Source organism: Aedes aegypti, chromosome 3 (assembly GCF_002204515.2).
Source record: "Aedes aegypti strain LVP_AGWG chromosome 3, AaegL5.0 Primary Assembly, whole genome shotgun sequence".
Classification (NCBI taxonomy): domain Eukaryota; kingdom Metazoa; phylum Arthropoda; class Insecta; order Diptera; family Culicidae; genus Aedes; species Aedes aegypti.
Genome location: NC_035109.1, coordinates 405,692,976 through 405,719,577, shown reverse-complemented (window position 1 = coordinate 405,719,577; position 26,602 = coordinate 405,692,976). Strand labels below are relative to the sequence as shown.

The following is a 26,602-nucleotide window of genomic DNA, read 5'->3' as shown; positions in this document are numbered from 1 at the left end:
ACATCCTGCAAAAATATTAATTGACTCTTCCAGGTGTTACTTTAAGGATTCCTAGCAATATTATAATATTGTTTCGCGTAGATTTTTCTAAAAAAATTCCAATGATTCATCTAAGCATTTTCCAGAGCTTTTTTTTCTTAAAACCGCACTAACGATTCTTTTGGGATTTAAATTGAAGAAATTTTTAACCAGATTCACGAAGCACTTGCAATTCATACTTAAATTTCTCAAATAAAAATCTCCAGAAGTTCCATCAAGTATTCTTTCAGGTTCTAGAAATAACTTTGTTTTGTTTTTTGCAAATATCTCTATAAAACTCTTTTATAAAAAATAACACATAAAAAATTTAAACACTCTCCATTTTTTGGACCGAATACTACTCCTGGAATAACTTAATATTTTTTAGGGATTGCTTTATAAATTCCTCTATGAATCATTTAATATCCGATTTCTAAAAAAAACGAAAAGTTTGAAATAACTTTGTTGGTAAGTTTTTGAATAACTACAGCTTATGTATAATTAAATAATATAATCACTGGATTCCTGTCGTGAAATTAAAGAATTTCTTAAACATGTTAACAATGTACCTCACAGAAAAGCTTATGTGGTTCTTGTAGGGTTTACTGCATAAAAACGTGTTATTTTTTGACTTCTTTTAAAATAGAAAATGATCTGTGTTAAAACGTATGCAAATTTTACTGAAAGTATTTGTAACTAGAATCTTATATAATATTTAGTATGAACTCTGAAGATTAATAATACTATGGTGAACACATTGGTTTAGAACTCAATTTTTCCTACCTCTAGAAATTCCAAACAAACTTTTTTGAAGGTTTATTATCGACTATTTTGTAGTACTGTAAAAGATTCTAATTTAAATCTTAGTGGAAACTTTTGCATTACTTTGAAAATTTGTTGAGGAATTTCTGATGGACTTTCAGAAATCAGAAACCATACGCATAAAAATTCTGTAATTTTTCAAAACTTGTATAATTTACCGTTTTTAGATGCTTGAAAACGTTGCTTGGAGTATGGAAAGATTTTTGTACGAGGTTCCTCAAAGCGTTATGCGAAGGAAGGAGAAACAACAAAATGTTGAAGTAAGTCGAACAATAGGTGGGCAATGGTACAATGAAAGATAATTTATAATATTTTCTCTACATGTAAATTACAAGATAGTAAAAAGTTCTCTAATGAATTAACAAATAAAACAAATTTTTCAAGGTCCATCAGAATCTTCTTTAGAAATAATCCTCAAAAACTATCCTTCCTTGATTTCAGGTTTTCTAGAATTCTGCCAGAAAGCCTCTAGAATTTCCGCTTTCGTATAAATTTCTTTATGAATATCTTAAAAAATTGTCCCTTTCCCAGTTATTTTGCTACAGACTTCTCTATTGCTATGCTAATTTCGGAAGCAAAATTTTCCTGGAGGTTTTCAACAAATTTCCTCTAAATATTCGAGGACAAGAGACATTCCAAAAACTTTTTTTTTTTCAATTCTTCAATTATCCGGATATTTGAACCAAAATTTCTCAAAATGAAAACACAGAAGACTTTTTTACGCAATTTGTGAAATATTTTGGAAATATTTCTTAAGGACTTTGGTGAAATTTGCGGAAGAATTTGTAAGAAAATGTTTAGGAAAACTATTTAAAGCAATTAAAAGAAGAATTTCTAATAGTACTTTCAGCGAAATATTTCTGAATTAGATTTGACAGAATTAATGATTTTTTGGAGGAATTGCGAGCAAAAACTGAACTTTTGAAAGATAAAGCAACATTTTAAGGAGAATCCGGGAACATTTTCCAAAATTAATTTGATAATAAAAAGTAGACATAGGAGTGGATGTCCACCAGGATGAATTCGCTTTGAAAGTATGAACAAGTCCCACAATATTATTTGACTGATTTCGAAAAAATTTGCAAAAGTTCTGAAGCCACCCTTAAATTTTCCTTGAGGTATTTGATTGACCTAAAATTTTATAATGCAAATTTAATGCAATATAATTAATGCATTTATGAAAAATTGTGCTTCAAATCTTTTGAATATTAATCAAATAATTTTAGAAATAATAATCTTTCTTGACAAAAAAAATAGTTTAAGCAATTAATTTATTTATGCAAATCTACTTAAAAATATGAATCGAAATCAAAGAGACTATGGTCTCTATGGTCGATTTTGTTACATTTTTTCAACGCCATTTTAAACTTTCACCATTCATTTGAAGAAAACTTGGCCATGCCAAAATTTCTTGAAAGTGGAACCTTATATTTCGACAAGAATTCCCGCTATGTATTGTCTGAGAAATTCCTATAGTCACTTTGTCTATTTTTTTTCGGTAGTTGAAGTTAATGTATGGATTTCTTTAGTGGATTCTCATAAGGGTAATCACCATCACCACACACCTTTAACAGGGTACCCTCCAAAACATGATAAATCAGAATGCAGTGCTACTCTATGCTGAAACAAAATTATTTGGATTATTCAGAAAAAACACCGAATTTTTGGAATCAAACTTCCACTTTTTTATACCACGGTATTTTTTGCAGATATGTCGAAAAATTGCGCTTACCGCTTATAACAAGCAGCTAGTTCTAAAAGTATCCAATCGATCGACAGCCGGACGGTTGCTTTCGGTTGTTGCGTGATTCACCAAAGTCAGAACCACCACGCTGATGCTGTATAAGACAAGCGAGGTTTTCTCTCTATAGTGTTCTTTAACAAAATAACGTAACTACTGAAGAAATGTTTGTCAATAACAAGAGTCATGTACATTGATTCAGAAGATTTTGCTGCATGTTAAATCGTTTGTTTGTTTTTTAATATTTTAATTTTATTATCATCAAAAATTCTGGGGGGGGGGCCTGGATGGTTCTGGAGGGGGCCAGGCACCCCTGCCCCCCCCCCCTCTGTTCCTACGCCAATGATTATTTCGCTAGTTCGTGTTTGTTATTATGGATGCCGGTTACGTTTTTGTTCCCGCTTTGATTACCGATGTGGTCCGTTTGATCTTCCAGCTGCACCAAGAAACTCTTGTAAGTTAGAAAATGCAATGGATCATTAAATAACCAAAACGGTCGCCATGGAAAGCATAGAAAGCGCCACCGTAGCCTTGTGTGTTTGACAGAACAGCAATGCTGTCACAATGTTAAATCCCATATACAGTAGCGCCTTTGTTTTGGTGTGGTGAGCACTGACAAAAACTACCTTCAAAGATCCATTCGCCGGATTTTTGTCAGTATCCATGCAAGATACCCTGCTTCGGAAGTAGGGCGCATTAGAGCGCATCCGGATACGAATCGAATGCACCACTTCCGAAGCAAGATATCTAGCATAGATTCCGAGAAAAATCCAACGTCGGAAAGGAACCGTTTCTAGCTTTTTAACCGAGCGATAAAACTTCCTTGGTGCGAAAAGTTGTTCAATCAAACAAATTCTGGGTTGGATGAAACGAATAGTTGCAGGGCTATTAGCGAGTCACTTTTTACCTGGTAATTGAAAAGTCACTATTTGCGACAAAAATTCACTTTTACAGGTAAAGCTAATTATTCTGTTTCGCTCAAGAAATTCCTTTACTGAATGGGTCAAGGAATGTTCTAAACAGAGCTTAATTTTACAATGACATTTTTTTTCAACTGCGTACTGCGATCAAAGCAATGTGATTTTCTTGAACATTTCATTCAAGTAATTTCCCATGCATCGAGATAGGCGATTACTTCTTTTGTCTATGACAAAGAAAGTATAAGCTGAGCTTGCTCCTCAAAATCAAACAGCAAGACCATACTCATAGCAATAATGTTTCACAGATTTTTGTTATTTTAAGAACTTCAACTTTTTTAGGGAGAGAGTACATGATATCGTCATGTATGACGCCCTAGAGAATCAAGACAAAACAACAGTATTGTCGTTCAAATTAAAAAAAAAATTGTGGCAAGCATTTTGTGGCATTCCAGCAAGAGTCGTGCAGTGATTGTTTTGTCAAAATTTGTGAAAAAGTGAAAAAAATTCATGCACCTTGCTTCAATTTTAAATTAAATAAAACTGATTTAGAACATTTGTAAAACGTTGATATTTATTTTTTTTCTCTAGATAATATTTGCCCACTCAAGAATTTTGCGCTCACACTGGCTACATGCAATAATACAGCATAAAACGTAGAGAACTTTATCTCGCGGTCTTTTTTCTGGTTTCACACTAATGGCATTATGAAAAACCATTATGGATACGTGCAGATTTTCTTTGATTCTAACAAGAAATTCATAACATATTTGTCCATTACGCATCCTGTAAATCAGTAATGATTATTATCCATTAGTAGAGGAACAGCAACCATAAACTTGTAAAGCAGAAAATAAGTATAAGTAAATGCAAGAATTAGAAACTCATACTAACTTACTTATTTGGCTTAACATCAATTATCTTGATAAAGCCTCGCCAACAATATTTCGCCAATTCCCTCGGTTCATGGCCACTTCTCTCCATCCTGGACTGTGACCCACGCTCTCCAGGTCCTGGTGTACCTGGTCAATCCACCTAGCTCGCTGCGCCCCACGCCTTCTTGTTCCGACCGGATTCGTAGCGAACACCATCTTTACAGGGTTGTTGTCCGGCATTCTTGCAACATGCCCTGCCCAGCGTATTCTTCCAGCTTTAGCTACCTTCACGATACTGGGTTCGCCGTACAGTTGAGCGAGCTCGTGGTTCATCCTTCACCGCCACACGCCGTTCTCCTGCACGCCGCCGAAGATCGTCCTTAGCACTCGGCGTTCGAAAACCCCAAGAGCTTGCAAGTCCTCCTCGAGCATAGTAACTACCGGTCTTATGAGCGTTTTGTACATCGTGCATTTGGTGCGGGGGTGAATCTTTCTTGACCGCAGTTTCTTCTGGAGCCCATAGTAGGCACGACTTCCGCTGATGATGCGCCTTCGTATTTCCCGACTAACATTGTTGTCAGCCGTCAACAAGGATCCGAGGTAGACGAACTCGTCCACCACCTCGAAGGTATCCCCGTCTATCGTAACACTGCTTCCTAGGCGGGCCCTGTCGCGCTCAGTTCCGCCAACCAGCATGTACTTTGTTTTCGACGCATTCACCATTAACCTGACTCTTGTTGCTTCGCGTTTCAGGCGGGTGAACAAATCTGCCACCGTTTCAAATTTTCTCCCAATAATATCCATGTCGTCCGCGAAGCAAACAAATTGTCCGGATCTCGTGAAAATCGTGCCTCGACTGTTAAGTCCGGCTCTCCGCATGACACCTTCAAGCGCAATATTGAACAACAGGCACGAAAGTCCGTCGCCCTGTCGTAGTCCCCGCCGAGACTCGAACGAACTGGAGTGTTCGCCCGAGATCTTCACGCAGTTTTGCACACCGTCCATCGTTGCTCTGATCAATCTTGTGAGCTTCCCGGGAAAGCTGTTCTCGTCCATGATTTTCCATAGCTCTATGCGGTCGATACTATCGTATGCCGCCTTGAAATCGATGAACAAATGGTGCGTAGGGACCTGGTACTCACGGCATTTCTGGAGGATTTGCCGCACGGAAAAGATCTGGTCCGTTGTCGAGCGGCCGTCGATGAAACCTGCTTGATAACTTCCCATGAACTCGTTTGCTATAGGTGATAGACGACGCAAGAGAATCTGGGATAGCACTTTATAGGCGGCGTTTAGAATGGTGATTGCACGATAATTTTCACACTCCAGTTTGTCGCCCTTTTTGTAGATAGGGCATATAACGCCTTGCTTCCACTCCTCCGGTAGCTGTTCCGTTTCCCAGATTCTGACTATCAGCCGATGCAGACAAGCGGCCAACCTGTCCGGGCCCATCTTGATGAGTTCGGCTCCGATACCATCCTTCCCAGCGGCTTTGTTGTTCTTGAGCTGTTGAATGGCATCCTTAACTTCCCCCATCATGGGAGCTGGTTGATTTCCGCTGTCCGCTGTGCTGACGTAGCCATCGCCTTCGCTGTCCTGACCTTCTGTGCCTGTGTTCTCTGCGCCATTCAGGTGTTCATCGTAGTGCTGCTTCCACCTTTCGATCACCTCGCGTCCGTCCGTCAAGATGCTCCCATCCTTATCCCGGCACATCTCAGCTCGCGGCATGATGTCTTTGCGGGATGTGTTGAGCTTCTGATAGAACTTCCGCGTTTCTTGAGAACGGTACAGCAACTCCATCTCTTGGCATTCCACCTCTTCCAGGCGGCGCTTTTTGTCCCGCAATAGGCGGGTTTGCTGTTTCCGCTTCAGTCTGTATCGTTCCACGTTTTGCCGCGTACCATGCTGCAGCATTGCAGCCCGCGCTGCATTCTTCTCCTCTAAAACCTCCTGGCACTCCTCGTCGAACCAATCGTTTCTTGATCTCCGTTCCACATATCCGACAACGCTTTCGGCAGCGTCGTTAATGGCTGCTTTGACTGTCCTCCAGCAGTCCTCAAGAGGGGCCCTATCGAGCTCGCCCTCATCCGGCAACGCTGCCTCAAGATGCTGCGCGTACGCATTGGCGACATCCGGTTGTTTCAGCCGCTCGAGATTGTATTGGGGCGGGCGTCGGTACCGTACATTGTTGATGACGGATAGTTTTGGGATAGTTTTGGGATAGTTTCACCATCACCAGGTAGTGGTCGGAGTCAATGTTGGCGCCACGATAGGTTCTGACGTCGGTTATGTCGGAGAAGTGCCGTCCATCGATCAAAACGTGGTCGATTTGCGATTCTGTCTGCTGAGGTGATCTCCAGGTGTACCGATACGGGAGGCTGTGCTGTATAAAAGGTGCTACGAATTGCCATGTTCTTGGAGGCGGCAAAATCTATCAGTCGTAGGCCGTTCTCGTTCGTCAGCCGGTGGGCGCTGAACTTTCCAATCGTCGGTCTGAACTCCTCCTCCTGGCCAACCTGAGCGTTTAAGTCTCCTATGATGATCTTGACGTCGTGGCTTGGGCAGCGGTCGTACTCGCGTTCGAGCTGCGCGTAAAATGCGTCCTTGTCATCATCAGTGCTTCCGGAGTGAGGGCTATGCACGTTTATGATGCTGAAGTTGAAGAACCGGCCTTTGAGCCTCAACTTGCACATTCTTTCATTGATCGGCCACCACCCGATCACGCGCCTTTGCATATCACCCATCACTATGAAAGCTGTTCCCAGCTCGCGTGTGTTGCCGCAGCTCTGGTAGATGGTATGATTACCTCTAAACGTTCGCACCAATGCTCCAGTCCAGCACACCTCCTGCAGCGCTACGATGTCGAAACCGCGGGTCTTCAGTACATCGGAGAGTATGCGAGTACTTCCAATGAAGTTGAAAGATTTGCAGTTCCACGTACCGAGTTTCCAATCGCTAGTCCATTTTCGTCGCTGTGGTCTTTGCCGATTGTTCCGGTCCGTATTCTCTCGTTGACGTTCCTGTGCTGATGTGTTTTTACGGTTGGCTTGCAGGGCCTGACACCAACCCCCTAGATTTTCGGAGGACCATTCCCCCTAAATGTTCGGAGGGCCATAGTGCGCAGTTTAGCTTAGAGTCCTTCTCTGACACTCGGGCGATGATCAGCCGCCCCTGACATGGGGAACAGACGCTGTTGTGAGCCGCTCCTAACGTGGAGTACAGACGCTCCAGGTTTGCAAAAGCAACCCCCCCTTCCCTGTCAGCATACGACCAAAGTTCCCACCGGGGGTTGGTTACCCGATCTTCCCCAAGGTTACTCGTACCCCGGCCAGTACCACGAGGAGGAAGGGATAGGAGTTGCTGGGCAAGAGGCTAAGAACCGCACAAAGGGGTCTATTTTATTCCTGCAGGTACGCGAGGTACCAATGGTACGCCATGCCCAGCCATTTACCGCGCCAATTAGAAACTCATCTCATCATCATAATGTTTTTAATGATATTATGAATCAGGTAGAAAAAAATGGCAGACACATTTTTTTAAAATTATTATTTTTTATCTTTGTTCGAGCATCGCAAGAAATATGTGATAAGTGCGCTGTGTTCATTAAAAACGTAAGAAACACCCTTGAAAAATGATTTCGAAGCGCGTCGCGAGTGAGTTGTTCGCTGTCCGGTTTGGTCGCGGTGCGTCAATATTTTGTGTTAACCTGCTTGCACTTGTGGTTGGAATTTCCTGAATCGGCAACGATTGCGAAATGGACCAGACACAAGGCTTCTTCACATGTTTTATCGAAGATGCAGTATTTATGGTATTTTGTATGAGCTTATCTACTGCATTTCTTAAAAGTCAGAGTACCTTAAGGTAAAACTTGAATAATATCTAAATATATATGTTAAATAATAACACAAATCATCTCGGCTTATTACGGTGATCGAATAAAAGTAACTTCTTTGGAATGCAAGTTCCAGATAAATAGAAGCAAATGGGTAAAATCAATCCCTACATGGACTTGCTTGTATTGCCAAAACAAAGTATGAGAACAGATTGAAGCCATAGACATCATAATGATGCCGCGATCGATAAAATGATACTTGACAAATTTAAGTAATTGAACAATTAAAAATAAATGAATAACTACATAATTTTTTAATAAAGTTGAGGATTCAGATGAGATGAAGAAATTTGCTGTTGACAATTCTGGGCTTCATATATTTTGGATCGTTTGGAATTTTTGGTCAAAAATTTCACTTTAGTCAAATTTATATTACTAATGTAGTTGTGATTGGAAAAACTACTCAAAAATGTATGTAAAAATTCAAGTAATACTTCACATACAGTGAAAATATCACTAAAATCGATCAGTGAATAATTGAGATATAGCCTGCCCAAGTTGATCATTTTGTAATGGATAATTGAGAAAGTTGCAAGTTTATTGTCTTTTACTAGATGCCGTAATTATCAGTCCAAAACAAGAAAAAATATGAGCCCATAATGTTTGAATGTGGCATAAAATATGTCAAATATATAATTTAAGTTTGAAGTTTTGGTCGACTTTTGTTCCAGATCAAACCACTGTGCACCGGTAATCAATTCCTGCTCTCGATGTGGTCTTTATGCCTGATTTTCTCTCCGTATGTCGATATGCCCAGTATCAAAGGTTACTAGACTGCATTTTAGGGATTCAAAACTATTTTCGAAGACGAAATGACGTCTTTTTGTTTTCAATGTTACTGGTAACGGAGTGATTTTCAATCTAGTAAAAATTCTCTCTCTCCCCATATCTCGATGGCCCCTTTGATATCAAGCTGTGGAGTCGACCGTATAATCTCTCAGTCATGAGTGACTATCTTGAAAAAGGGTTCCCCTAGTAAAGTTTGAGATCATATTGATAATAAATGTTGATGCTGTGATGTCGCCAATTTTGACGGTTTAACGGTTAAAATATCAAAAATTAGAGCAGAAAAATGATCGCATGAAATCAAATTGAAAACTATTGATAAGAGCAAATTTAAAACTCACTGAGATATACATATTTGAGTTAGATAACAAAACGAGCCTGCACCAAGATAAATGTTTTATTTGTGTATTCTCATAATCTTTGTAGCTGCTAATAATGTTATGGTTATAAAAATTTAAAACATGACAAACATTTAAAATGATAGCATTTTAAATGTTAGACGGAACTATTCGAAATATCGCATATCCTTAATGCCAACCCTACGCGTTGGGTTTGAAATGACATTATAACGCCATTATCAGACTATTATTAGCAGTTCATTCTCACACCGAGCTTTAACATATATAAAGATAGATAGGTTCTACAGCATGCAAACGTAAACAAACCTGTTGCAATTTTAGTAGCTTTTCTGCGAACGGTTTCTCAGGAAAGGGGGTGTTGGTAGTGGTGGTAATGGTGGTGGAGTTTTTGTTTTGGATAGTTTTTCAAGTGATTCTGCGAGGGATGCAGGCGGGGGCTGTCTGTCTAAACTCGCTCCGTCAGCCCCGGGGGAGGAAATTAATGCTCACGCTCTCTTCGGCCAACGGGAGAGAGAGAGAGAGTAAAACCAAGTGTTGCGCTTCCACACTCACACTGCTAGGCGAGCGAAGCTTTCCACACGCACACTAACGCACCAACGAAGCTCCTACTGCTGTTCGAATGGCCTCCGAATTTTCCACTTTTCCACCTGGATTGCTTGAAGATCAATTTTGAGCTGAAAGCATATAAAAAGAGACGCTATAATAGAAGCTTAGAAGATAACTAATGCCTTTTTATAGTTATAATGCTAAGAAATCACAAAACAGGCGTTAGACTGTTTCAAACTTCCTTATGGAGAACTTTTCACTAATGTCATAGGTCACTTATCGTTCACCAATAAAATAAGAAATTAAATTGAATTCGTTCATACCTAATCAACTTTACATGTAAAACAAGCAACTCAACACTTTGAAACAGAAAACAATCATTTTTGTTTAACAGAAAACGCATAAAACTGTTTAGAAAATTTTCCACCTGTGACCTCAGCCCACTAAGAAAAAAAATGACCCACCTCAGCTGGCACAAGAATTTTGCTGTTAACAACTGGATGGTGATAAGAGAACTGACAATGGTCAGCTTCGCATCCTCGCGTGGAAGGGTTTGGTGGAGAATCGATGCCAGTTCCGCCGGGCGCATGTCCGCTCAGTCTCTCTTTATGAAGGCCTCTCTGTTGTCACCCATGCCGTGTTGCGTTGTCGGTTTGGAGCTTCAATCGAATCTGTTTGTCAACTGTGCCATGTGATTATAAGCTGGTGGGTTGAGATATGCGATCGGAGGAGGGCGGCTGTCAATCGCAGCATACTGTGGAGATGAATGTGGTGGATGCTTTACGCGTTTTTTTTTTATTCCTGCAATTTGCGTAACAGACTTTTATACAAACTTCCCCTTTTTAATGCTTTATTTGTCTTCCGCTGGTCACGTTTTGTTGGAGTAGAAATGACTGCCTCACGGATTTGTAAAAACTACAAACATTATAGGTTATTCCAAAAGAGCCCATTTTAGGGTTCTCTTGCGCTTTTTCTATCTTTCTATCAGCTCACCTTATTGAAAAAATTTGTATCGTAGCTGAATCTTAGACGATTCACAAGTTTCCGCAGTCAGCTACATGGAAAACCAATTGTACAACGTCAACTCAGTGCCGATGCTGCACATTTCATTTTTCCTCCCGTCATATAGTCATATATCACTGGACTTTTTGCTTCAACACTCAACACTGCCGGGGGAGCATACCTTTACTTAGGGTAAAAGCACCGGTTTTGGCCAGCCTAAGAGAACCTGTCAATAAAAATTAAATGGGAAGCCATATTTATACTAGAAATATGTCAAATGCAAGCTTTCATTCCATATTATGTGTGTAAAATATCAAAACTGAGCTAAAATCATTTTTTCGCTTTGAAAATCCCGTTGGTCAATATAGGCCAACGGATCCAGTTTCGGCCAGAGATTTAACTTCGGTTCCTAAATTGGCCAATTGCATTGATTTCTCATGAGAGTGGCCAAATTAGGAGTGCCCTGGCCAAATTAGGTGTATGGGCGTTAAAATTATAAGGAAAATGAATTGTTTTTCGTATGTTTTGAATCAATTTCGTCGAGTAAATGAATGTAGCTCTATCATATGAATGTGATCTACTGAACACAAAAGGTTTCATGCTGATTGCTTATGTAAAACGGTGTATAATCCACTATGGCTACAACAGGCGTATGGGCAAAACCGGTGCTTCTACCCTAGTTTCAAAACTCAATTTGCATACTTCAAATCTACCCTTAAGAGGCCTTCACTAAATGTATGATTAACCAAGGATAACTGGCGGTAGCTCATCAACGTATTTTTATAGTCTTCCATTCAAAATAAATCACACGCCTCGACGATAATGTATTAAGAGTCAAAACTCTCTAGGGCACTCAAGCCACACGAAAGATTCGTTGTTTCACCCAACACGCTCGATTGAAGGCTAGAAAAATTAGAGAATCAATATTTTGATTTCGAAAGCAGGTTGCTATGGATAGAATGAGGAAGTTTGACACTTTGACACACCACCAAAGAATTTAGCATTCATAAAAAAATACAGTAAATTGGATTATTATATGCTGATCACAGGTTTGATTCAGTTGTTCTGATTAATGTGTTCGTTTAAAGATTGCGAGCAATGTTACACAAAAGCAATAGTAGTTAAATATAAGTATAATGGGGATTCGATCAATGTGAAATAAAGTTTTTTTGCGAATAAACAACGAATATTCTGCCGTATAGCGTTTTAATTGTTCAAGATTGAGTTATAATTCAAATAAAAGGATTAGTTTTCAGGTGTTCATATTATAAAACATTGTTAAGATGGAAAATTATGAGCTAAGAAAATTTTCTACATGTAGTGAATATGGCTATTTTTGTTACATTATTTAAAATCATGAAACAGTAATTTCTCGATATCACGGATTCAACAGTTTTTGGCGTGATATAGCGAAGCGTGTTTTAATAAAAATGTATTTTAGTGCCCTATAATTATAATTAAAATCTGAACTTTATGATGCAGAAATAGAGCGAATGAAATAAAAAATACGCTAGTGTAGAACTAGCCCTCGTGCGTTAAAATACACTCAAATAAAGATTTAAAAAAAAAAAAAATAAATAAAAAATACGCAAGGGATCGATCAAACAGATATATGTTGATTGTTTAGTGTTATTTTTCAATGTAAAATGTATGAATTTCATACAATTTTTGTGGCGTGATAAAATCAACAGAAAAGCGTTCTCAGATCAGAGAGATATTATGAAGCGATATCAAACGAATAGTGATAAAATCAAGAAACTACTGTACAATGGAAGCTTGATGTATAAACTGACAACATGGATGGAAAATTAAAGATTTCACTCTACTATCTATAACCGCAAATCGCAATCAAGGATCGAATTTAGGCTTAAACAATGACAACAAATACTTTTGTCTATAAATCGTTTTAACTAAGCAAAAACGATAAACTCTCAAAATATTTATCTGGGAATCAAATTTACTATTGCAAATTTTGTTAATGTTCTGGTTTGTGAATTGAGAAAATATAATAAAATTTACTTTCTAGCTAATACATCACATCAGTGGTTGGCACTTTTATCATGACTATTATAAAGTTGGCTTTGTTTTGCATCATTTGCTTTGTGTGCATCATATCTTGATATTCAGTTGAAACTTAAAAATATTTCACCTAATATTCTATTATTTAAAAGGGCGTACAGTCAGTCAGTGTGGACAGACTGTTAATTTCATTTGATATATACATAATGGAAAGGTGGATCAGGTGGATTTATTTTCATATGATAGAAAGATAAATTCCATGGCAGTGCTAATGACTATACAATAATCAATAAATTGGTGCATGACTTGTATAGATCTACTTGAAATTGCTATTAACGTATGCACAATACGTGGATGATGAATAACAATAGTTTAAATATAATGGAAACTATATGAACGCTAAATTGAAATCATGTAATGAGTAACGAATAACGAAAACACATTTTATTAGAAATGTAATAAAGAAAGATATTCGCTATAGCATATTTGGGTTCGTGTCGTGGATATGAAGGAAAGTAAATTCGGTCCATTTCTGAAAAGAAATGAAGGAATATGACAAATATCTCACATAATAACTAATTAGTAGAGAGTAAAGGGAATACTTTAAGAAATTCCGGTCTGCTTCTCCATAAGAAACGTAGAGGAAAAAATTCCTGGTCCGTTTCTGTAAAAAGAACGTAGGGAGTTTGTGAAAATTCGGCCCATTTGAAAAAAATGAAGGAATATTTCAAATCGTCCAGTCCGCTCTTGTTTGATTAGAAGAGGTTAAAGGGAAACATTCCGGTCCACATCTCATATAACGAAGGAAATGAAAAAAATCTGGCCCATTTCAGATTTTTTTTTAGGAAATCATATATTTTTTGCGATATTCTCTAAAAAAATGTGTTAAAAACAACAAAGGTGACTTGAAAAATTCGTAACTAATAATCGAGGCTGGTCTAATCCTTAAACTGAAAGATGATAAAAGTGACTACATCAAGTGTGGTGCTACTGGTGGTCGATATAATTGATCTTTTTAAAAAGTTAGTGTACTCAGTGTATAAGCTTTCAGCTCAGCTACTGTTAAAAAAAAAACAGTGAAATGTTAGGATCATGAAATAATTTAAACCATATGTGTTATGATACATTAAATTACGCGAATAGTCCCAAGAAAATAATAGGGGGAGGTCCCCCAGTGCCGGACAGCACCCAATACCGGACAAAGTCGAAACATTGAGAAATCATGGTCCAATCAAGATGGTGTACTAGTAGAAAAGAAAGCTTTTATGTAGACTAATGTTTGCGTAGAATAACACATCCTTAAAATATGCATGCCTTTTTTGAAAAGTAGAAAAGTTTGAAAATCTTTAAAAAATTGACGTATCTACTTAATTTTGAGCCTATTTAGTAAGTATTTTGAATATGAAAAAATACTTCGGATCCCGTAAGCATGATCGAACATAATCCTAATTTGATAGTATGAATGTATTTTGTACCATAATTGAACTAACTATGGACAGATTACAATTTTGGTTAAGCACCTCCTGTCCCTCAGTTTCGGACAGCATGATTTGCTATGTGATATCTTTGTAATTATTGCATCAGTGTCTCAGAATACCTTCATTTTTCATGGGTTCCGTCGATCATGGTATAAAACATGCAATAAAACTAAGAAGAATGAACATTCAGAACATCATCGTAAAATGTGCTATTTTTCATCATATATGAAAGAGGTTTTTGATGGGCATCTTGCAAACTAAGAAAAACTCAAATTATTCTTGTAAATTTTGCAAATGCATTGAATTGGCAATTTTAAACTATTCCTATAGTGTACACATTCAATGATGTTCAAATTTACAGAATTCGAGGCATTTCCAGATCGTGTCCGGTATTGGGTGCCACTTTTCGAGATCGATTAATTTGGTTAAAATTCATCATCAAAATGCAGTGTCAAAATTCATATTTATATTTTCAAATTTATTTTTGTACACTATGAAAATGATAATATTTATCATAAATGGGTAACACGAGCCCATAAAATCAATATTTTTCGAATTATGAATTTAGTGGCTTAAGTGTCCGGTACTGGGGGATCTCCCCCTATATTTGTTTATTCTGTAGTTTGTTCTATAATGAAGTTTCTCATTGAATATGCAATATAACATATAATAAGAATATGTTAACATTTTTGATATGTTAGATGCAACTTTAGTTACAATTTCAGAAAAAAAAATTAAAGCAAAATGTCCAGGTGTTTTGAAGAATGAAATATTCAAAAAGAATGAAACTGAAGAAAACGCGGATGCACGAGAATTCCACTGAAAAGCATAAGTATCAACACATTTTCTATGTAAATTATAAAAAAAAGGAAAAATACGGTAAAGTATATAGCTTTGAATCGATTATTATTAATAAGCTATTTACTAATACATATTTTCCATAAAATTTAGGCAAGCGCAACTGTCAACTTCGAAGTTTGTGACGTCCAGGAATACGACGATTGAACCAAAGAACATGGCAGGATACTTATAAGTTATACTGAAGCTCGATGCACAGCAAGAACGCTACGTAGTTCTGGAATTGAAGAAACATATCAATTTATTTAAAACACACTACATAACAGCAAAGTCTTACCAAATTATTTCATGTTAGGATAATTATTTTTACATGTTTTAGTAACTATCATGTTGTTTCATATCATTCGAGTTTAATTAGGTCAGCTAATTATTAATTAAATTTTATTAAAGACAAGGAGAGATGTAGTAGGCTAAGAAATAAGGGTCACTAAGAGGGAGATAATAAACGTCACTGTTATTCTGTATACCACTAAATGGAGATGTGTTTTGGGTTCTCTACAACCTCCAAACTGCGCATACTAGATGTTGGTCACAAGATTAGCAGCGACAATGAACCAATGCACGTGTTCACTATTTGACGTTTGAGCGGTGCCGTGTTATTTATGTGACCATGGGAACCAGCGAATTCGGCACCGCTCAAACGTCAAATTAGTGAACTCGTGCATTGGTCCATGGATCAATGCACAAGTTCACTAATTTGACTTTTGAGCGGTGCCGAATTCACTTGTTGCCATGGTCACATAAATAACACGGCACCGCTCAAACGTCTAATAATGAACTCGTGCATTGGTCCATAGCGGTCTAATTCTTATACGTCTATCGTGGAGACCCATGGATTTTTTTTTATTTCCGTACGGGTTTGGACCGAAAGGTTTCAGATTTTCATGAAACTTTTTCCACAAGCAGGGCTCATCAATATATGAATAAAAAAAATTGAGAAAAATTCAGGGTCGCTTATATTCCCGGAAAACTCAGTTGGAAATTTTTTGTTTTCCCCTGACACTACTTACTTTGAAAAATCATAACTCAAGAACGAAGCATCATAGAAACAAAGTTTTTTTTATGAAAATGAAAGCAAATTTTCTCAGGAATAAAAAAAATAACTGGAAAAAGTTTTCCACAAAATTTTCCACCGTTGAGAAAATTCGTAAAGAAAAGCCGGGAAAACTATGTTCCAACTCGTGTAAGATTTTCAAAGAAATATTTTTGAGAACAGAATTTTATAAATTTCAATCACTGAAATTTTCAAGATGTACTACTTTTTAATTCCTGCGTTTGATCATAGTTTTGTGAAAAATGCCCAGATTTCTCGTACAAGTCTTTTCGTTAGAAAATATTTGGAATCCTGTAAGAGTGAACAGAAATCTGTCTCATTCACATCTTTTTGGAAACTTAAACCAAAACAATGTGTTTATGCAAAGGATTCATCAGCCATGAATGTATGTGTTTGCATGATACATGAGAATATGAAATTCATGGTTGATGCATTGACAAAAACTAATTGCTTTGAAGTTCATAATACAGATAAGAAACTTAACACCTTTTTGACTAGTCAAATTATTTGTCCAAACAGTACAGATGATTGTTACTTGAGGTCCTGTGAGGATTGTAAATTAAAGAAATTAGATTTGGTTGCCAATCGTTTAGATGAAAATAACGTTGATGAAAATAAATCTTCGAGCTGTTTAGTAGAATACCTATAAGTAGATGAAAAAACCGAATTTAGTACTATACCATTTAATTCCACTAGAGTTTACTAGAGTTTAGAAACTCTAGTGGAATTAAATGGTATAGTACTAAATTCGGTTTTTTCATCTACTTAACGTTGATGAAGTTAAATATTGTTTTTGGATTATTTCTCCTCGTTGTGAAATTATCAACAAAGAGGAAAATGTAAATGATTTTATTGAAAACTTGCAAAATCTGACCTAGAAGTTTCTTGGGCATCAATTTAGAGTAGAAAAACAAAATAAATTTATAAGATCTAATAAGGAATCAATAAGAATAAGACTAATAAGAAACAAAAGTAATAATAAGCCAGATGGATTTCGCGGAAAACTATTCGTGCGTGATACAAGATTCCATTCAAAGCCATTACTTAGTACGATCTCAAGTAACATTTGTAATTTGTAAAACAAATCTTCGATCAAAGTCTTAAATTTTGTTGTAATCGCTGACATTAAAAAGCATAACACGACATCAGTTTATGCTTTTCAAACAACACTAATTTCAAGATTGAAAAACAAATTTCCGGAGCTTGAAAAAATCATTTATCTTTCTGATGGTTGCGAAGAGCAATACAAAAATAAATCAAATTTCAAAAATGTATGCAATCATGAAAAAGATTTTAAAATTAAAGCAGAATGGCACTTTTTCCCGACCTCACATGGAAAAGGTCCTTGTGATGGTATCGGTGGCAACATTAAGCGAATGGCTAGAGATGCTAGTGTTAGAAAGTCAGCAGAAATTAATAACGTCAAACAATTTTTCGACTGGGCTGTGCCGCAAAAGGTGAAAGACCAATTTAGAAAAGATTGGGAATTTATCTATGCAACTGAAAATGACTATTCAGAGGCTAAAAAATTTCTTCAGGAAAGATTCCTGGAAGAAAAAAATACCATTCATTTATACCAAAAGACGAACGAAGCATTTTAGCTAGTGAATTCTCAGATGCACATGAAAACCAAGAAAATACAGCATGCTTTGTTCTAAATAATACAAAGAAACGAAAATCTTCTGGTGTTAGCAACCAAAGACAATCTTCCCGGTTGAAAAAAATAGATAGTATTAAGATGAAAATGTAAGTTATATACAGAATAATTGAATAAATAAAATTAAAAAAAAATCTTATTTGTTCCATAGAAAAGAACGAATCCTTTTTCGATGTAATGAAAAATTGAGGCAGAAACAGTTTTTTTCAGTTTTTTTTAGCGGTGTAATTTTTCATGAAATATATCATCCATTTGAAAGTTTTTCACTAATTAGAACATAGTTTTTCCGGCTTTTCTTTACGAATTTTCACAACGGTGGAAAATTTTGTGAAAAACTGTTTCCAGTTAATATTTTTTTTTTATTCCTGAGAAAATTTGCTTTCATTTTCATAAAAAACTTTGTTTCTACGATGCTTCGTTCTTGAGTTATGATTTTTCAAAGTAAGTAGTTTCAGAGGAAAACAAAAAAAAATTCAACTGAGTGTTCCGGGAAAATAAGCGACCCTGAATTTTTCTCAATTTTTTTTTATTCATATATTGATGAGCCCCGCCTGTGAAAAAAGTTTCATTAAAATCTGAGACCCTTCGGCCCACTTTGTACGGAAACAAAAAAAAATCCCCTCTTGTGAAATACACTTCGAAGCCTTCTATGGAAAATTTTGCGAACATTCCTATGGAGTTTTCTGTGGAGACTGTTATGGAGACTTTTGTTGAAATTTTTGTTAAGACTTTTATTGACTTCACTGGAGATTTTTGCCTAGTTGAAAAAATTATGGAAACTTTTGTAGAGATTTCGGCAAAGACTTCTATGGACACTTTATGGAGATCGCCATAGAACCCTCTGTATAGAGCTATGGGGATACTTTTTGGAGACATTTCTAGAGATATTTGTAAGACCTCTGTGGAAGCTTCTGTGTGGAGATTTCTTCAAAGTGGAGATTTCTGTGGAAACTTAAATGGGGACTTCGTATGAGGCTACTGAGTGGTTCCACAGAAAATGACGACTTTTTTCCCAAATTTCTTTTTTATATTTTTTGATTTGGATGAAATTTTCCACATGCTTTCTTTATGCCCAAAAATGCCTTTTTGCATCATCGGTTCGCCATTTTGACTCTAGCCTTACTTTTGAGAAGGGCCTAAGAGAAAATTCCTTAATAATTTTCAAAAAATTATTACTTTGAAACGGTTTGTCCGATCAGTGTGGTGTCATCCACAAAGTTTTAGGGTATTATTGGGACTTACTGGATAAAATATACACTGTAAAAAAAAATGTTGTAATTTTTTATATTTCGAAAATAAAGCTTAAAAATCAATTTTCTCAAAAATCGTATTTTTGATTTTTTTTTTATATGTTAAAGTAGACAAAAAATGAAGTCTTTTGCACAGTGGATCAAGATGGAGAAATCATGGACAAAAAAGTTATGATTTAAAAAAAAAGTTGAATTTTTGAAAATGGCCATAATAAACTTTTTAAATGTTTTTTCAACTCGATTTTATGCAAGTACGCAAAATTTACAACAAAAAAGGCATATGAGAAAATTAGACTAAATTTTACCGTTTCAAAGATACAGCGATTTTAATACAAAATTATGATATAATTTTCAATTTTCTGTCATTATCGAATGTTTTTCGAGGCTCATAAGCCTAGAAATATGTTCATTGTCTGAAAGAGCAGATAATTTTTGATTAAAATGTTTGAAAAAATATTGATTTGGTAATTTTTCATGGTATAAGGCGAAATAAAAAAAATGTGCCCTGTAAAAATGATTTATATATTTTTCACGAAACGCAACTTCAACATTCAACATTGTGATATTTTGATATGTCTCTAGACGTTCACAAAACAGAAAGAGGAGTTTGTTTCCTATTACATTTAAAAGTTAGAAAAATTGATACCACATGATTTAATTAAAAAAGAGCAGTCTACATTTTTGAAAAATAAAAAAAAAAAATAACTTAAAGGAAAGAGAATTTGTAGCTTTATATAATTTTTCAGAAAATTACACTTTTGTACTTCAGGACGAAGTTCAAAGTAATCACTGGAATGCGCAGCAAGCAACTATTCATCCATTTGCGATTTATTTTAAGGAAAATGGCATGCTCAATCATTTTAGCTTTGTAGTAATTTTCGAAGATTTGCGGCACGATTCTATATCCGTTAACTTATTTATCTCAAAAATGATTAATTTTACACGCCAATAAAAGCACTTAAATTTGAACAAAATTTAATTCATGTCCGATGGAGCTGCATCACAATATAAAAATAGCAAGAACGTTTCTAGTCTTTGCCAATTTAAGAAAAACTATGATATAGATGTTGAGGCCCTACGATGCTTTAGGAGGAACAATAAAACGCATGGCTACAAGGGCTAGTCTAGATAAAGAACGTGAACATCCCATAAAAATGCCAAGGAATTATTTTATTGGGCTCAAAAGCGAAAGGAGGAGCAACTAACACAAATTTTCTTTTCTTATGCAACTTCAACAGAGTATGAACATATCAAGGAGCAGCTTAAAGAACAATATTCGAAAGCAATAAACATTCAGGGAACACAAAACTACCATTCATTTATTCCAGTTTCCGTAGATAAAATAGATGATGGGCAATTTTCAAACTTTAATGATAGTAAAAATATTGTAAACAATATGAACAAGTAAAAATTCTGTATCAAAATAGGACGCTCCATCATTGTATAAGAACTTGAAATAAAATGCTTTCAGAAAAAAAAAATCTTTATTTTATCAACTCGAAAAACATCCGAAAACAACCAAAATTTGTGAATTTTCAGTAAAATCAATTTTAAAATCGCTGTATCTCGGATATGGTAGCAATTAGCAAAATTTTCACATGTACCTTTTTTGTTGCGAATTTTGCGTACTTTCATAAAATCGGGTTGAAAAGCATTCAAAAAGTTTATTTAGACCATATTGAAAAATCAACCTTTTTTTAAGAAATCGTAACTTTTTTGTCCATGATATCTCCATCTTGACCCACTGTGCAAAAGACTTCATTTTTTGTTTACTTTAAGGCTAAGTAGCCCGTCATTCGTTTTGGCAACATTGATGACTTTTCAGCTTGCATTTCAAAGTGATAAAACTCAGTCTTGACAATTTATATTGACTTGAAAAAGTATCACTGTACGCGCTAACATACATAAAGTATGCTGATACTTCTCCAGCTGTGTCAGTGCAAAACCAACTGATTTTCTTTGATTCGGAATCGTGAGATGCATGAGCAACAATCATCAACGACGCTACAAATTTCAATGACGGCCTACTTCGCCTTAAAATATGACAAAATCAAAAAAATCAAAATAAAAAGATTTTTGAGAAAACGGATTTTTAAGCTTTATTTTCGAAATAAAAAATACAACATTTTTTTTACAGTGTATATTTTTTTCCAGATAGTTCCAACAATAACCTAAAACTTTGCGGTAGACACCAAACCGATCAGACAAATAGTTTCTGAGTTTAAATTTTTTGAAAATTGTCAAGGCTTTTTTTCTTAGGCCCTTCTCAAAAGTAATACTAGGGTAAAAATGGCGAACCGATGATGCAAATAGGCATTTTTGGGTATAAAGAAAGCATATGCCAAATTTCAGCCAAAGCAAAAAATACAAAAGTAAACAGACATTCGAATACAAATGGAACCGCTCTACTGTGGAAACTGTTATTGGCATTTTGATGATAAATCTTCAAGTTTATTTGAGGTTTTTATTTATCTATTTGGTTCTAAATCAATTAGCTTGATAAAACCTCGCCAACAACCTTTCGCCAATTCACTCAATTCATGGCCGCTTCTCTCCATCCTCGACTGCGACCTGGTGCACCTGGTCAATCCACCTATCTCGCAGCGCCCCACGCCTTCTTGCTTCGACCGGATTCGTAGCGAACACCATCTTTACAGGGTTGTTGTCCGGCATTCTTGAAACATGCCCTGCCCAGCGTATCCTTCCATCTTTAGCCTACCTTCAGGATACTCTAATCCTTCAGGATACAGCCTCTCCAGCCAGCGTTCAACAGCCGTCCTGGTCCTGTGTTTGAGACAGAAGAGGAGGTCTTCCAAAATAATCACAAATGCACGAACAGTGCGCTTCCTGTAATATTACCCGCTTCTAGCTTGTCGTCTGACGGGGTCCAAGGTTGTCTCTTCCAAGATGTTGCTCGTGTTCCTGCTTCTGCCACTACTGTGCCTTTCGCTCAGCACATATCGGCGGGATCAAACCAGAGTGATGTTCATCATTCAATTCGTGGATACTCTTCATCTGAATCTCTTTCAGAACTGCGAGTGTATTACCAAAATGTCAGAGGACTTCGCACCAAAATCGATCAGTTTTTTTTTGTAGCAGTTGCAGACGCAGAGTATGACATAATTGTCCTGACGGAAACTTGGCTTGACGATTGTATCTCGTCACCTCAGTTATTTGGTAATGCATACTCAGTCTACCGAACTGATCGGAGCCCGCTTTACAACAGAAAAACTAGAGATGGTGGGGTATTAATGGCCGTTTCGTCCTGCTTGCAATCCTGTATTGATCCACCTTCAGTGAGCAGTTCATTGGAGCAAGTCTGGGTGAACGTTCGTTTACGAGGTTTTGCTGTTAGTGTTGGAGTACTTTATTTACCACCCGACCGCAAAAATGATCTGCTAGACATTCAGCAGCATTTGGAATCCGTTGAATCCGTTATGTCAGGTTTGGAACAACATGATTCTGCCTTTCTTTTCGTCGACTACAATCATCCTGAGATGCTGTGGTCTCCTTTTAAGGATGGAGGCTTTAAAATTGACTCCGGACGCACAAGACTGAGTGCCTCTAGTAGTGCGCTGTATCATGGTTTCTGCTTCCACAGCCTAACACAAGTCAATTCGACAAAAAACGCGAACGACAGGATCCTAGATTTAGTTCTGGTGAATGAAAGAACGCTACCTGTATGTCGTCTCTTTCAAGCAGTTGAATCGCCCGTGGTACCCGACACAGCTCACCCTGCCTTAGAAATCGGCATTAGGATAACTATGCCGGTGAAATTTGAGCACGTTCTCGAATGTAGAAGATTCGATTTTCATCGAGCAGAATATGATGTGCTCTCCAATGAGCTTGCGATTGGCAATTCCTTGACTCTGTTCGTAGCTTAAATTACATTTAGCAATGAAGTTCTGCGAATCATCGAACAACATGTTCCGGTTCAGCGCCCTCCTTCAAAACCACCTTGGACACATCCTTACCTTCGTAAACTGAAAAGACGTAGGGGATCAGCACTGCGGATATACAGACGCAATCGCTTGCCATTTTTAATACGAAGTCTAAGCGAAAGGAAGATGGACTACCGTCTGTAATGCACTACGAAGGACCTAGAACCTCTCTTGTCCTTTCTGTTTATCAACGATGTTCCCTTCATTGTGCCTCGCGGAGAACGAGTCCTCTATGCAGATGACGTGAAGATTTTCATGGTGGTCAATAGTGTTGATGATAGTTTGGCATTACAGGCGACCTTAAATTCTTTCGAATGCTGGAGCAGGCGTAATAAACTTGAATTCTGCGTAAGGAAATGCTACTTCCGTGGCGTGATAGAATTCATCTTCCTCCGTATGAGCACCGATGTATGCTGCTTGGGTTGGACACTTTGGAAAGTAGGAGAGTTTCAATGCAATCTAGTTTTATAGGCAAGATCTTCAAAGGCGAAATTGATGCTCCAGCTATACTCCACGAGTTGCGTATCTATGTCCCAGAACGCCCTTTGAGACGACGCAACTTTCTCAGTATGGATGCGCGCAATAGCCGATACGGGCAACATGATCCTATTAGACACATGGTTGCTCGTTTTAATGAAGTTTTCGAACATTTTGGTTTTATTTAATGTATTTATCTTGTAATATTAGGTTTTAAATACTTTTTTGTTAATTGTGTTTGATTTGTCAATTTCTAGTGTTAAGGTGAATTTGTATTCTGTTTGTACGTTAAAACGACAGGAAATATGCGTAGTAGTTGTCTAGGTTTCTCCCCAGATGTCTGGTAGCATAGCGTTCGGGCGGCCATGAGGGGTGGCGAAATGGGGGCCATCGTAGGTATTCCGAACGAAAAAGGGTAATGACCGACGACCTAGGTCAAGAACCTGTTGGGAAAAATGCAGATGACTGGTCGTTCACTTGCCCGGATACAGCTGAGAAGAATAGTCGTAAAGCTACAGTTTGGATATTGAAAGTTACAAAGTTAGACGAAAGATTTTGTGAGAAAGTAGTGAGCGGAGAGTAGACACCAGGACCCCGCCGTTTTTAGTATAGAAACCACAAGATTTCTATTACTGTCCTACGCCGTTCTAGACCCTCATTCCGGGTATATTCCGGCACCGTCGTTGGCCGAAGACCGATCCGTCAACATTAGACTGGCCCTTAAACAAAAAAGTTGTAAAATTCAACGGGGCACCCCCTAGATATGTGCCTTAGGGTAAGAAAAAAGCTCTCTCAAAATTTCAACTCATTTGGTTGCTCCCCCAGCTGGCGCATTCAATTCAAAGTTTGTATGGAATATTCGTCTCAAATATATTGAAAATTGACCCTATGTCACTGTTTCGTCTCGTACACTAGTTAATCGCGTTCAATTGAGCCCAGAATGACAAATTCACTAGTTGATACGCTAATGAACATAGTTGCCGAAGGTTGTATCTGGATTTAAGCTCATTTTCATTAAGCTTTCAGTTGTTGAAAGTTAGGCTTAGATCAGCACTCCCGTACAATCATACATGTGCATGCACCTTGTGCCGCAGCTCGCCCAGCGTCATAGATGGCTATGATGCGCTTAGTGGCTACCACCCAGCTAAGTTGAAGAAATACTAAGCAATATTGCAAATCTACTTCAGATAGTCAAAACACCAACTTTATCCATTTTAATCATCATACAACCTTCTACAATATTGTTTGCTATTACATCAAGTAGTGTTTTTGACATTCTGGGTTCAATTGAACGCGATCAACAATTTTCCTGACTTAAACAGGAGATGATGTGCTGTTTCCTAGATGTTGGAGCTGAAAATCCCATATTAACTTCAATTCAATTACGCCAGCTCATGGAACGACCAAATGAGCTGAAACTTTCAGGAAGTCTTCCCCTAACCCTAAAGAATAGTCCTGGCGGGTGCCCCGTGGAATTATACAACTTTATTTTTCTCCCATACTAAGGTGGGCCAGTCTAGTCAACATATCGGCAGTCTAGGACGCGTAGGAGGGTCCCAGCAGGCTGCAGCCAAAGTTCCCCAAGCCAACCCGAGAAGAGCGTGGCCAGACGTGGCCGAAGCAGGAGAGCGCCGAATGGTGGAGAGGAAGGAGTTTGGTGGTAGCTGAGAGAAGAAGGGGCCCCTAACGGGAAGACAAAGGTCAGATTAGTGCATAAGAAAGTGCGAAAGAAGTGGATAGCGAGGAGTAGGTTGTAGCACAAATGAAACTGTGTTTGTGATACAGAATGAAATAAAGTTCGAGGTTTTAGTGAAGTGCTTGGGTTTTCCTAAATTTCTCGTGCGAGGATTCCCTGTCCGCGGTAGACTTAGGTAAGCGTGCCGACCCTGAGGCAGTTGAGTCGGGGAGTCTCCAAGACGCTTGGCAGACCTAGACTTACATAGTTTAAGATTTTAAGTGTCCTTCGTTGTAATTGGTTATGTTACTTGTTTCAAAAAGATGCGGGCTTTATTACTATTTCGGACTTACTTCATTAGAACCTTCTGTGCCTGTGTTCTCTGCGCCATTCAGGTGTTCATCGTAGTGCTGCTTCCACCTTTTGACCACCTCGCGTCCGCCCATCAAGATGCTCTCATTCTTATCCCGGCACATTTCAGCTCGCGGCACGAAGCATTTGCGGGATGTGTTGAGCTTCTGATAGAACTTTCGCGTTTCTTGAGAACGGTACAGCAACCAGGCATTGAAGACGTGAGCGAGCTTAATGAGCATGATCATTGAACAATCAAAGCGACCTTATGCTGCGAGCGAACTGCGCTACTCAGTTAGGTTGTAGTCTGAGAGAGACTCGCGGAGAGGAAAAATATCAACGTCATATGCAGCCCAGATTTCGCTGTCACGAAACGTCAAATGCAGCCCACCGTTTTTATGGCTGCAAAAGTGAAAAGTATTGTATTCACAATAAACTGTTATTTAAAGCCTCAGTCGGTGGATCATTTTTTTCCAAAGTTGCTGATAAATCTAAACACAAGATTAGTTATTTCTAATGTCTGCTGTGATTGCTGGCATTAAATTTCATTCATAAGGCTATTTGTGATTCGGTGTGATGCAAACGTAATCATTTTTTGCTGAGAGGCTCATGTGAGGGTTTGAACGCCTTGCGCATTGTTGGTATAAACACAAAGTGGAATAAGAAAAAAACTCAGCAATCATAGAAAAAGAAGACCGTCTTCGCGAGTCTCGTCTCAGGTTGTAGTTAGCGATCATGGAAGCTCACTGAATGGATAAACAATGAGCATGGAATATCACTTGGCAACCTCAAAGTGTATGGCTATCACAACCAGGGTTGGGAAAAAATCTGAAATTCACTCTACAGTAGCCAAGCACTAGGACAGGACGTGACAGCTCAACTAA

General features: G+C 37.5%; 1 protein-coding gene across 4 annotated transcripts in view; it reads right to left on the bottom strand.

Moving 5' to 3' along the window:
• Positions 1-10,529, bottom strand: part of LOC5568576 (serine-enriched protein) — a 36,134-nt gene extending 25,605 nt beyond the window's left edge. The window contains exons 1-2 of one of the 4 annotated variants that reach the window (XM_021855836.1): positions 10,421-10,529; positions 9,717-10,084 (exon numbers count right to left, since the gene is read on the bottom strand). The gene's annotated coding sequence lies outside the window, so the exon portion shown is untranslated. Of the gene's footprint in view, positions 1-9,716; positions 10,085-10,279; positions 10,393-10,420 lie in introns of those variants that run through there. The other 3 variants (XM_021855838.1, XM_021855839.1, XM_021855837.1) reach the window with 3 other exon arrangements.
• Between the last annotated feature and the right edge of the window lie 16,073 nt (positions 10,530-26,602).